Source organism: Lissotriton helveticus, chromosome 1_1 (assembly GCF_964261635.1).
Source record: "Lissotriton helveticus chromosome 1_1, aLisHel1.1, whole genome shotgun sequence".
Classification (NCBI taxonomy): domain Eukaryota; kingdom Metazoa; phylum Chordata; class Amphibia; order Caudata; family Salamandridae; genus Lissotriton; species Lissotriton helveticus.
Window position 1 is genome coordinate 792445665 of NC_136057.1, and position 14223 is coordinate 792459887.

Consider the following 14223-nt stretch of genomic DNA (forward strand, 5'->3'; position numbering starts at 1 on the left):
ATTTTATATATTTAACCCTTTCAGTGTGGGCATCGGCCACCAACAGATACCAACACTACCTTCCTAGCGTTGTCGGCGGCTGATGGCCTACGATGGGGAAGGTATGAAGAAAACTTCATTGTTTGCTTTGGAGGTAACTTTTTTTTAATCCCCATCTTAAGACGAAGCGTAATCCCTTTTGCTTGAGCCCTCATACCCACCTCCTGCCTATCTGTGCAGTCAGCACACCATGAGGCATGCTCAATTGACAGTTTTCCACCAGAGCAGAGAAGCAATAAGTAGAGTGCCTGCATCTGGTGGCGTTTCCTCAGCTGGGGATACCTCCCCATGTTTGAGGGAGGCATTGTTGGAAAGAGGAGAGTCTCCTCTATTGTTAGCGATGCCTGCCTCAAACAGTTTTCCGCTCTTGGATCATGGACATGCCTTGATCCACATACAGGAGCCACTAGACTCCAGGAATTATCTGGTTTTTGTGTGGGTGGGGGGGGGGGGTTGGCTGCACTTGGAAATGTGCCAATTTATTTACTGTGAAGGATGTTTTCTCGTAGAGGTACAATCGTGCTCTCAAGAAGGGCACAACTGTGCTCCCAAAACAAAAATACAACAATGATGGACAGAATGTGGATCAATGTCACACATTCACCCCAGTCCAAAGATCTGGGCCCAAATCCATCGTTTTTCCACTGCACACCACCCTGGGTTAGACAATGGCGATATGCAAATCAGCGCTGACCCTGTGCCCCATGGGAACAGTCCAGTCCGAACTACAAAAGCCATGTCCTTCCCAGAACGGAAACAAGCATCCGAGGACCGGCCTGGTTTCGAGGTAACACCTCTCATCAGCCCGGCTAGCTTGATTCCAGTGGTGTGGAGTGCCTGGGACTCCCGTCTGAGCATCCCCAGTACACTTAGAGCAGTACCTGCAAACACAACAATGATGGACAGAATGTGGATCAATGTCACACAATCACCCCAGTCCAAAGATCTGGGCCCAAATCCATCGTTTTTCCACTCCACACCACCCTGGGTTAGACAATGGCGATATGCAAATCAGCGCTGACCCTGTGCCCCATGGGAACAGTCCAGTCCGAACTACAAAAGCCATGTCCTTCCCAGAACGGAAACAAGCATCCGAGGACCGGCCCGGTTTCGAGGTAACACCTCTCATCAGCCCGGCTAGCTTGATTCCAGTGGTGTGGAGTGCCTGGGACTCACGTCTGAGCATCCCCAGTACACTTAGAGCGGTACCTGCAAACACAACAATGATGGACAGAATGTGGATCAATGTCACACATTCACCCCAGTCCAAAGATCTGGGCGCAAATCCATCGTTTTTCCACTCCACACCACCCTGGGTTAGACAATGGCGATATGCAAATCAGCGCTGACCCTGTGCCCCATGGGAACAGTCCAGTCCGAACTACAAAAGCCATGTCCTTCCCAGAACGGAAACAAGCATCCGAGGACCGGCCCGGTTTCGAGGTAACACCTCTCATCAGCCCGGCTAGCTTGATTCCAGTGGTGTGGAGTGCCTGGGACTCACGTCTGAGCATCCCCAGTACACTTAGAGCGGTACCTGCAAACACAACAATGATGGACAGAATGTGGATCAATGTCACACATTCACCCCAGTCCAAAGATCAGGGCCCAAATCCATCGTTTTTCCACTCCACACCACCCTGGGTTAGACAATGGCGATATGCAAATCAGCGCTGACCCTGTGCCCCATGGGAACAGTCCAGTCCGAACTACAAAAGCCATGTCCTTCCCAGAATGGAAACAAGCATCCGAGGACCGGCCCGGTTTCGAGGTAACACCTCTCATCAGCCCGGCTAGCTTGATTCCAGTGGTGTGGAGTGCCTGGGACTCACGTCTGAGCATCCCCAGTACACTTAGAGCGGTACCTGCAAACACAACAATGATGGACAGAATGTGGATCAATGTCACACATTCACCCCAGTCCAAAGATCTGGGCCCAAATCCATCGTTTTTCCACTCCACACCACCCTGGGTTAGACAATGGCGATATGCAAATCAGCGCTGACCCTGTGCCCCATGGGAACAGTCCAGTCCGAACTACAAAAGCCATGTCCTTCCCAGAACGGAAACAAGCATCCGAGGACCGGCCCGGTTTCGAGGTAACACCTCTCATCAGCCCAGCTAGCTTGATTCCAGTGGTGTGGAGTGCCTGGGACTCACGTCTGAGCATCCCCAGTACACTTAGAGCGGTACCTGCAAACACAACAATGATGGACAGAATGTGGATCAATGTCACACATTCACCCCAGTCCAAAGATCTGGGCCCAAATCCATCGTTTTTCCACTCCACACCACCCTGGGTTAGACAATGGCGATATGCAAATCAGCGCTGACCCTGTGCCCCATGGGAACAGTCCAGTCCGAACTACAAAAGCCATGTCCTTCCCAGAACGGAAACAAGCATCCGTGGAACGGTCCGGTTTCGAGGTAACACCTCTCATCAGCCCGGCTAGCTTGATTCCAGTGGTGTGGAGTGCCTGGGACTCACGTCTGAGCATCCCCAGTACACTTAGAGCGGTACCTGCAAACACAACAATGATGGACAGAATGTGGATCAATGTCACACATTCACCCCAGTCCTTTGATGCTTGATTCCGGTCTGGGAAAGACAGGGCTTGGCAGTTCGGACTGGACTTTTCCCATGAGGCAAAGGGTCAGAGCTGATTTGCATATAGCCAGTGTCTAACCCAGGGTGGTGTGGAGTGAAAACAACGATGGATTTAGGCCCAGATCCTTGTACTGGGGTGAATGTATGACATTGTTCTACATTCTGTCCATCAACTGTGTTTTTTGTAATTTTCACCCCGAGTGGGCTGGGTATGCTCAGACGTGAGTCCCAGGCTCTCCACACCACTGGAGTCAAGCTATTCAGGCTGAATGAAGGCTGATAGCCAGAAACCGGTCCTTGGATGCTTGATTCCGGTCTGGGAAAGACAGGGCTTGGCAGTTCGGACTGGACTTTTCCCATGAGGCAAAGGGTCAGAGCTGATTTGCATATAGCCAGTGTCTAACCCAGGGTGGTGTGGAGTGAAAAAAACGATGGATTTAGGCCCAGATCCTTGTACTGGGGTGAATGTATGACATTGTTCTACATTCTGTCCATCAACTGTGTTTTTTGTAATTTTCACCCCGAGTGGGCTGGGTATGCTCAGACGTGAGTCCCAGGCTTTCCACACCACTGGAGTCAAGCTATCCAGGCTGAATGAAGGCTGATAGCCAGAAACCGGTCCTTGGATGCTTGATTCCGGTCTGGGAAAGACAGGGCTTGGCAGTTCGGACTGGACTTTTCCCAAGAGGCAAAGGGTCAGAGCTGATTTGCATATAGCCAGTGTCTAACCCAGGGTGGTGTGGAGTGAAAAAAAACGATGGATTTAGGCCCAGATCCTTGTACTGGGGTGAATGTATGACATTGTTCTACATTCTGTCCATCAACTGTGTTTTTTGTAATTTTCACCCCGAGTGGGCTGGGTATGCTCAGACGTGAGTCCCAGGCTCTCCACACCACTGGAGTCAAGCTATCCAGGCTGAATGAAGGCTGATAGCCAGAAACCGGTCCTTGGATGCTTGATTCCGGTCTGGGAAAGACAGGGCTTGGCAGTTCGGACTGGACTTTTCCCATGAGGCAAAGGGTCAGAGCTGATTTGCATATAGCCAGTGTCTAACCCAGGGTGGTGTGGAGTGAAAAAAACGATGGATTTAGGCCCAGATCCTTGTACTGGGGTGAATGTATGACATTGTTCTACATTCTGTCCATCAACTGTGTTTTTTGTAATTTTCACCCCGAGTGGGCTGGGTATGCTCAGACGTGAGTCCCAGGCTCTCCACACCACTGGAGTCAAGCTATCCAGGCTGAATGAAGGCTGATAGCCAGAAACCGGTCCTTGGATGCTTGATTCCGGTCTGGGAAAGACAGGGTTTGGCAGTTCGGACTGGACTTTTCCCATGAGGCAAAGGGTCAGAGCTGATTTGCATATAGCCAGTGTCTAACCCAGGGTGGTGTGGAGTGAAAAAAACGATGGATTTAGGCCCAGATCCTTGTACTGGGGTGAATGTATGACATTGTTCTACATTCTGTCCATCAACTGTGTTTTTTGTAATTTTCACCCCGAGTGGGCTGGGTATGCTCAGACGTGAGTCCCAGGCTCTCCACACCACTGGAGTCAAGCTATCCAGGCTGAATGAAGGCTGATAGCCAGAAACCGGTCCTTGGATGCTTGATTCCGGTCTGGGAAAGACAGGGCTTGGCAGTTCGGACTGGACTTTTCCCATGAGGCAAAGGGTCAGAGCTGATTTGCAAATAGCCAGTGTCTAACCCAGGGTGGTGTGGAGTGAAAAAAACGATGGATTTAGGCCCAGATCCTTGTACTGGGGTGAATGTATGACATTGTTCTACATTCTGTCCATCAACTGTGTTTTTTGTAATTTTCACCCCGAGTGGGCTGGGTATGCTCAGACGTGAGTCCCAGGCTCTCCACACCACTGGAGTCAAGCTATCCAGGCTGAATGAAGGCTGATAGCCAGAAACCGGTCCTTGGATGCTTGATTCCGGTCTGGGAAAGACAGGGCTTGGTAGTTCGGACTGGACTTTTCCCATGAGGCAAAGGGTCAGAGCTGATTTGCATATAGCCAGTGTCTAACCCAGGGTGGTGTGGAGTGAAAAAAACGATGGATTTAGGCCCAGATCCTTGTACTGGGGTGAATGTATGACATTGTTCTACATTCTGTCCATCAACTGTGTTTTTTGTAATTTTCACCCCGAGTGGGCTGGGTATGCTCAGACGTGAGTCCCAGGCTCTCCATACCACTGGAGTCAAGCTATCCAGGCTGAATGAAGGCTGATAGCCAGAAACCGGTCCTTGGATACTTGATTCCGGTCTGGGAAAGACAGGGCTTGGCAGTTCGGACTGGACTTTTCCCATGAGGCAAAGGGTCAGAGCTGATTTGCATATAGCCAGTGTCTAACCCAGGGTGGTGTTGAGTGAAAAAAACGATGGATTTAGGCCCAGATCCTTGTACTGGGGTGAATGTATGACATTGTTCTACATTCTGTCCATCAACTGTGTTTTTTGTAATTTTCACCCCGAGTGGGCTGGGTATGCTCAGACGTGAGTCCCAGGCTCTCCACACCACTGGAGTCAAGCTATCCAGGCTGAATGAAGGCTGATAGCCAGAAACCGGTCCTTGGATGCTTGATTCCGGTCTGGGAAAGACAGGGCTTGGCAGTTCGGACTGGACTTTTCCCATGAGGCAAAGGGTCAGAGCTGATTTGCATATAGCCAGTGTCTAACCCAGGGTGGTGTGGAGTGAAAAAAACGATGGATTTAGGCCCAGATCCTTGTACTTGGGTGAATGTATGACATTGTTCTACATTCTGTCCATCAACTGTGTTTTTTGTAATTTTCACCCCGAGTGGGCTGGGTATGCTCAGACGTGAGTCCCAGGCTCTCCACACCACTGGAGTCAAGCTATCCAGGCTGAATGAAGGCTGATAGCCAGAAACCGGTCCTTGGATGCTTGATTCCGGTCTGGGAAAGACAGGGCTTGTCAGTTCGGACTGGACTTTTCCCATGAGGCAAAGGGTCAGAGCTGATTTGCATATAGCCAGTGTCTAACCCAGGGTGGTGTGGAGTGAAAAAAACAATGGATTTAGGCCCAGATCCTTGTACTGGGGTGAATGTATGACATTGTTCTACATTCTGTCCATCAACTGTGTTTTTTGTCATTTTCACCCCGAGTGGGCTGGGTATGCTCAGACGTGAGTCCCAGGCTCTCCACACCACTGTAGTCAAGCTATCCAGGCTGAATGAAGGCTGATAGCCAGAAACCGGTCCTTGGATGCTTGATTCCGGTCTGGGAAAGACAGGGCTTGGCAGTTCGGACTGGACTTTTCCCATGAGGCAAAGGGTCAGAGCTGATTTGCATATAGCCAGTGTCTAACCCAGGGTGGTGTGGAGTGAAAAAAACGATGGATTTAGGCCAAGATCCTTGTACTGGGGTGAATGTATGACATTGTTCTACATTCTGTCCATCAACTGTGTTTTTCCCAAAACAAAAATGGCAGCCATGATTTTCTTTTTTTGGGGGGCCGGCTCATTTACTGTGAAGTATTCATTATCCATTGGGACAAAGTTAAGTAAAGAAATGTATGTTTTTCACTGAGGGGTGCAATAGCACTCCCAGTTGAAAACAAAATGGCCCTCGCCTATGGGATCAACAGGGTGTAAGATGGTACATGGGCATGTTTTTAGTGTTGTTTTACCATGCAACTATACAGGCTGTATATTAAAATTGAAAATTAAACTGCCCTACTTTTGATTTTACTACAATAAATAAGGGCCAGACTGGTTTTACGTCTTGTTTGTGTGGCTTTTTAACACCCATACTCTATGCATAATCCTTGTAATTCTACAAATCAATTCAAATTATTATTTGAGATGCTTCATAAAAACAAACCGGAGCTCATTGTGTGGCCTTGCTTTACTTGTATCAGGGAGATGTTTCATGGGTGGTGCCTGGATGTTACCATGCATTCACCCTAAGTTTATGATGCAAAACCACATCTACAAAGGCTAGTAGACATGGACTTGCGCCAAAATACAGGAGAATGGTGTAACATGGAGAAATATTTTACTTCTTTCCTGTTCGCATGTGTACTGTTTTTACAGCACACATACATACAGGAAAGAGCCTCCAGGGGTAGTTTTTATGCAGGAAAGAGACCCTTACTGCACAAAAAATTGTTGGGAGCATAATACAGACACCCTTGCAGTGTAGCACAAGAGTGCCTGCATTGGTGCTAGACTGCATGCAGTGCACCAGGGCATGGAGAGAGCAGAACTGTGCCATTTCTTGGAATATATGGTACAGTTCTGCTCCTCCCAGGCAAGTCAGCACAGCTTGGTGTGCTGCACTGCTAGTCCCATGAAGTATGTTGTTATATTGGGTATGTGGCAAACCGAAGTAATACTTTTTCTTTTTTGTCTTTTTTTAATGTCTTCGAAGTTCATCGGATCGCAGTAGTGATAAGCTAAGCACCTTTATTCCTTTTACAGTTTGTCATACAGACACACCTACCCACTCGCTGATTTAGAAGGATACTTCTGCCTTGTATCAAAGTGTTTCAGAAGGAATGTTTTAGACAGTCAACAGAGTTCATGTCTTGTTGGATGACTGCTGCCTAGGCCCAAAATAAAGTTATGGAAGACACCTCTGAGGTAGGGTCAGATACTCAACCAAAGCAGAGGAAAATAGAGCAGAATCTGAAAGTGATTTTTCATTTGGTGGAGTTCCATCTGATGACTCCGCTCCTAATAATTCTGAGGAACAGGGTCATGCTAGTAGTGATGTCCCTTCTTAGTGTGCTGAGAGACAGGAGAAGGGTAGACAAACCCAGAGAGCAGCTATATGCAGCCACACGCATAGACATAGTGCTCTAATGGCAGCACCCAATTTAGCACAAGCACTATTTCCCCCTTCACTGGAGACACTGGATGTGGAATGTAATGTAATGGAAAAGGCTCTTATATAGCGCATGGCTACCCGGGGGCATCGAAGTGCTGCAGCAGGACTGTGAGAGGGAGAGTGCTCAGGGGAAGAGCCAGGTTTTCAGGCAAGGTGGTTGGGTTCTTTCCTAAGAGCTAGGGGAAGGGATTTCCAAAGCTTGGAAGAATTATATGAGAAAAGGCGGCCCGATCTAGACCTTCTAATTCTGGGGACCATAACCAGATAGAGATAATCTGAGCGGAGACGTCTTGGGGCCTAGTGGGGTCTGACTAGATCCTTGATGAGGGGGGATTCAATTCCCTTCAGGGATTTGTGGGCGATACACAGTGCCTTAAAGTGGATTCTCTCCTTTTTTTCACCATGTTTTATGTAATACAATAAAGAACTGGTCACAGTAATGACAAATAATTCTCAATAGCGAGATACAAAATAAAGCTGCCTACACAATACCACGTTAGAGATTTGTAAACAAAATGCAATTTATTAAATGCTGTTTAAATCTGGCAACACAGTTGCACTTATATCTTTATATGCTTCTAATATTTCAAAAAGGTGCTCAGGTGTGGGAAAAGGAGCCTAATTGGTCAAAGTGAGACCGTGGGAGGGTGGTCAAGGTAGAGAGGTGTGACATATATCCATCACATTCTCATGAAGATACTGTTCCGGCCTAACAATGGTCAAATTGTTCCACAATCACATAGAACTCAAATGACACTGTTACTAATTCACAGTTCTGAGGACTTGTGAGTCAAATATAGTCAACGTTTTCACCCCTGTGACATTCGCTAGGTGAATCCAGCCTTAGGGTGGGGTCTTCATCAGGACAGTGAGAAAGGGAGGCACCTAATAGTGCATCCAGCGTGTGTTAGTCTGCTGGGCATACAGAGATGAGAATGGGCCTGAGCTCTATTCACATTGTGGAGAGGTATGGCCCTTCGTGCGCGTAATGTGACCATTTCTTTATTGTGTCGCAATATTAACCCGGGTCTGGTAGCATTACGGGTATCCCCATTGACATATAACACCATGTTTTATGGCCACACTTTTACTGTGTTTTTTTTACTGTTATATTGCTCAGTTTATGAATAATATTAATTAATTGACTGTAATGGCCAACAACAACATGTAATATATTGCAGGTTCTCATTTCACTTTATTGGTGGCTTCTCCTGAAGATGAGGTGTCACTCGGCCCTAATGCACGTAGGAAACAAATTATTATCATCAGTTGTAAATAACTCTTCAGACACTTAGGAGCCGATCATCACGTCATGCGGATACTCTCCGCCTGACATGTCTCGGAATCGGGACCAACCGACTCACGGTTCCGCACGACCGATTACGATGCGACCGTACACTGTTCGGTCAGAGTCCCATTGACTCCTATCGGAGTCTGTGTTCCACCCGACAACACAGACTCCTATGGGGAAATGGGGACGGGGTGCAGAAAGCTCTGCACTCTGTCGCAGGTAACCCATAGGGCCTGCCTCACAGACAAGGGTTTTACAGGGGGGTCCTTTAGGTACCCTCTCAGCCCCCAAATGGATTCTGCAAGATGAAGGTGGCCCTGACAGGAGCGCCAAAAGTCAGTTTCCCACAGCCTTTTGGTGTCGAACAGGCCGACTCGGAAAGACGGTTTGAAACAGACATCGTAATCACTCAGTTGTAAACAAAGGCCATAGAGCTGTACGATGCATGTCTGACCAACACAAATTCTGCGAGAGACAGTCAAAATCAATTCAGAAAGACTGTGCGGTTTACAATACGGCCACGTACATCGTAATAGGTTGGATGGATTGTAAACTGAAGGTAGGTAGATTTGTTAATGCTGGCTGGCATCTTGTGTGATAATTGAAGCACTAAAGTACTTGTCTTTGTATATTGGTTGTAGTTCTTTGCACATTAGTTCACTGTAATTTTCACCATCATTCAAGGGATTACATTATACCAAGAGTGGCGATCATAAGGCCATTCATGCTCACAATAGACCAGTAATTACCAACATTATCCAAAGCTGTGTGGTTTGGATACCCACCTGATATCAAGCATTACTATTATTATGCCATTGCCACCAGTACCAAGGTAAGGCAACATCATGCTGTGGATGCGTACAATATGCAAAGAATTATCATGAACATGCTAGATCGAGCATTGTGTCAGAAATTGGCACTATAATGCCATGAATGTCCTAAAGTGCAATTGGACTGTTGAAATTGGCATTATATATACACATAAGCGGCGTTCATTTGTGTTCACTGTACCCCTTTTTGTAAGCAGAACGGATATCGCTAAAGCACTGACTGTGTTATCCCGCTAGCATAGACCCATGCACACACTGACACGACAGCCATTTTAGGTATCATGGTCTCCCAGTTTGCGATCGATCACCAGCGCCCCTTCCCTGACCCTGCAAGCTTCCCCCATGTACCCTGACTGCCCCCGCTCTCACATGTACAAGTCATGAGCCCCTCCCCTCCCGCATGACTCTGTCTCTAGGGATCACACCCCGCGCCTGACCAACACCTCCTTTCCTTCCATGAATACCCCTCCTTTGATGACCCCGACCTCTGAGCCTGAATGTCTGCACGGACCGCTGGTCATCCCTTAGCCTGAGGATACAGTTTATTGCCCACTACTGTATGCACTCGCCTCTCTTGAAAGGAGCCACTATTGATCATGACCACCCCACCCCCTGAGATTCGATCAGGCACACACATTCCGATGGAATCAGCAGAACACCCAGCTGCGTGACAGCCCCCTCCTATTGCATGAAGGATAAGGGCCCCTACTGTAGTCACGTGTTGGAATATCTTCATACTTCACAATGTATTGATTGTAATAAAGGATGCCTGTGTGCCACAAACCTGTGTATAAAAGGCGAAGCCTCAGAGAAACTTGTTAGAGCACCTCCCGAAGACACTATGCGAGTGTCCGAAATGACATGCTCTCCTCATGAGTAATAAACTCTGTTCTTGTTTTCCTACTTCCAGTGCCCGTCTCTTCATTTGGTAATTATCTATGATGGGAACGAAGAGTCGCCCTGCACCAGCAGCCTGGGCATCGGGTGCGATATGGGCTGACTTTTCAACAATTGGCGCCCAACGCGGGGCCCATCAGCGACATAAGGTCCGGTAAGAGAGGTCCAGACGATGAGGTGAACATCTAAATGATTGGAGTATACCTGCCTTGAGAGGGCCCTCGTCCGGCTGCCGATTGAATGAACTTCACCGATTCCGAACGGACCTCTCTCAAGTGACCTATTGTCCTGACTGGAATCCCACAGGAATGCTGCGGTAAAAACATGGAGAAAGAGAACGATCGGGCGCTGGAAAAAGAAAGGCTAAGAACTGTCCACATGGTCCGGTCCGGGTAAGGTCGTGACACAAGACAAATTGCGAAATTGATTGATTGATTGTTGAAAATACTAGTATTACTTATTGATTGTTTCTGAGAGATTCTCTATTTGCAAACAAGCACAGAGTCGCCATACTCTGTTTAGTCTTTGCAGATAGTGAAGGATAGGTAATGCAGACTTATGTCCCCATTGTAATCCGTCATACCTATTTTTCTCCCCATTGATTGATTGTTTGAATCGAGCATTGAATTGTTCGAAGTTGGTTCTCTTAAGGATCTTCTCTGTCTGCAAACGGGGAAGAATAGGAATATTCTCTCTCCCTTTGCAGATAGTGAAGGGTAGGTAACGCAAACCTTTAACACGTCGTACCTATTTCATTCCTCATTGATTGATTGTTTGCCCGAACATTGACTGTTTGGAATTGGTTCTTTTTGGAGGTATTCTCTATTTACAAACAAGCACAGAGTCGCCATACTCTGTCCAGTCTTTGCAAGTAGTGAAGGGTAGGTAATGCGGACCTTTGTCCCCCATTGTAATATGTCATGCCTATCTACTCCCCACTGATTGATGCACCAGTCTCACCCGGACCATTTACTAGAGATGGGTCATCTGGCCCGACCAGAGAGCACCCCTAGTGAAAAGGACATATGCAACAATAACGAAGTGATCACTGTATCCTGTTAACAGAAACTTTAGCATGAAACAACCTGGAAAGAAAGGAATAGGAGAACGAAATCAGTAGGCCACTGATGAACTTTTTATTAAATAACGAACAAGAAAACGATAACAATACTTCATGATAAAATCTATTACTGTCCTAGAAACAAGAAACTTTAGAAATAAGCCCGTAATAAGAAACCTGAGAACAGTAAGAGAAACCAAGCGTGGCATTGCAACGGCCACAAGGCAACGAGGTTTCATCGCCCCTCACTGCCCCAAACATGTCTGTCCCACCACCTGCCACGCCCAAATAACGGCAAACTGGGAAAGATACAAGTCAGCAGACATCCGCCCCCATTCTGGAAATTTCCAAAGTGCAACAGGTTTGCGGCTACGCCCAGCCGGAAGCAACACATGTAGGGCGGGTCCTGCTGCCAACCGTCGGCCGGAGATCATCACGTAGGGTGTAGCCGGAGGAGAGGCCGAGGCCGAAGGGACCCGGCCAAGGGGACTGCTACGACAACCCTGGAGAGTTGCAGGGGGGGAATGTCTATGTCCTCGACCCTCCCCTCTCTCTCCCAGTCTGGACCAGCATCCATGAAGGGCCTGGGAGAGGAGAGGCCACTGCACGAAAGGCCCAGGAGAGGCGTCACACGCCAAGGCTTACCCCACCGGATGAACCAAGGAACCCGTTCCTGGGGCCAGGGCGAAGAGCGTCCGGCCGCCATCCACCGGAGGCCCGGCCCGAAAACATGCCAGGCGCCATTTCTTTCTTCAATAATGGCTGCGACAACCCTGGGGGGGGAATGTCTTTCACATGCCTCCGACCCCCCCCCCCTCGTCCTCATCGCCTGGTCCGGCCATAACAAATGTCAAGCGAGACGCCGTGGGGTGCACTGGGAGGGAGAGACGGTGCGAACAAGTCTCTCCCGCCTCCCCAGGTGGAGACTTCCCAGCTGCACCCTCAGCACTCCAGGCGCCCGGAAAAGGGTTCTTCCACTGTGGCGATGCTGCAACGCCTCGCCCGGCAGGGTGGAGCACGTCCGCTCATTTGACCCCGCGATCGCCGGTAGCTGCCGAACTCTCAAAATGGCGATCGACCTGGCAAGAGCGGGCCCTGCATGAAGGAATGGCCCGGTCACTTGTTGACTCCACCATCATAGTTCTCCACGACCTTGAAGATTCTAGAGGAGCCGCGGGAGTCCCCGACCCCCGCAGATACCCCCGATGGGGAATGACTGCCATGATTGCCCACGGAACGATGGAAATGTAGCCGCAGGACTTTGGCGCTCCCATGCTGGCGCCAGCCTCAGTTTGAATGACTAGAATCCTGCAGACTACAGTTCGGATCAGTTCCGGTGAAAGCACAGTATGACCCGGTAGGAACATTGTTGCCTCCCTCCCCTTTTGATTGATGGTTCAGACCACCGATCCTTTCTTTTACCCTTTTAGGGAACTTTTGGACTGCCGAAAGAAGCTCTGGGCCAACCACGAGTTAGTAGACATTTAGACTATGCCTGGTCTGCCTGACTGCACCCAAAATGGCGCCGATGCAAATGAAACTTTCAACTCCTTGTTGTACCCCGATTGTTCAGCCCTGGTGTCATGAGATATGTATGCAGGTTTTTTAACCACATGGATTGATATAGGATGTGTACTGATTATATGTTCGGACAATTAATTGATTCAGGATGTGTACTGTCAGTTCGGGAAATGAATTGATATGGGATGGGTACTGGCTATATGTTCGGACAATGAATTGATATTGGATGGGTACTGATTATGTGTTCAGACGGTAAATTGACATCAGATAGGTATTAATTGAACATTCGGACAATGAATTGTTGTTAAGTTTTGCACATCATGAGTATTGAAAGTTGGAAGCCCAACACTTATGACACTCGCTCACACTGAAGTCTCGACATGATTTTGTTGCACTTGTCGCACTTTTAGATTATGAAATAAACGACCACCGACTCCACTAAAGTCTTTACTAATAAAGTATCCCCACATCTACAGTTCCAGCCTGCTCCGTGGCCGGCCCACGGGGTTGTAGGCCCATATTTATGCACCGACATTCTTATTAAAGATTTTTGGAAAAAGCAACGTAGTTGTCACGTGTGAATTGGTAATTTTCGAATAAATGACCACTGTTTAAAGGATTAAAAAGTATAGTACGTAGAAATATTGCAAAAATGAAGGGTCCAAGTTTTCGTTGTGTGCGTTTTTCCTTTTTGCAGCCAAAAAAGCCACCGCTAAAAATCCTGGTGTTTAGCCTATACTTTATGTGCTACCTGTATAAAAAGAGTCACACTAACGGTCCACCGGGGCTTAAAACGCCCAGTTGGCAGGGACTGCATCCCGTGGAGATAGGCCGAGTATGCAGTAAGTAAAAGCCTTTCTGGGTTTATGCACGCTAATGTGTCTATCAATATAGCCCCTGCCCCCCCTTCTTTTTCCCTCTCTCTGCAGGTCACATCGGAATATCGATCAATGTATGAAAACGATGATCTAACGGACGAAGGGACGGGAAAAAGGGTTTGATTATGGTACCTAACCGCAACAAGCCAACCGTGACTATTTTCTCTCTCTGAACTTAGCGCCTGGGAGGGCAGCCTGAAGGGGAAACCACAAAATGTAACTTCGCTTGGCACCCCGAATAGTACA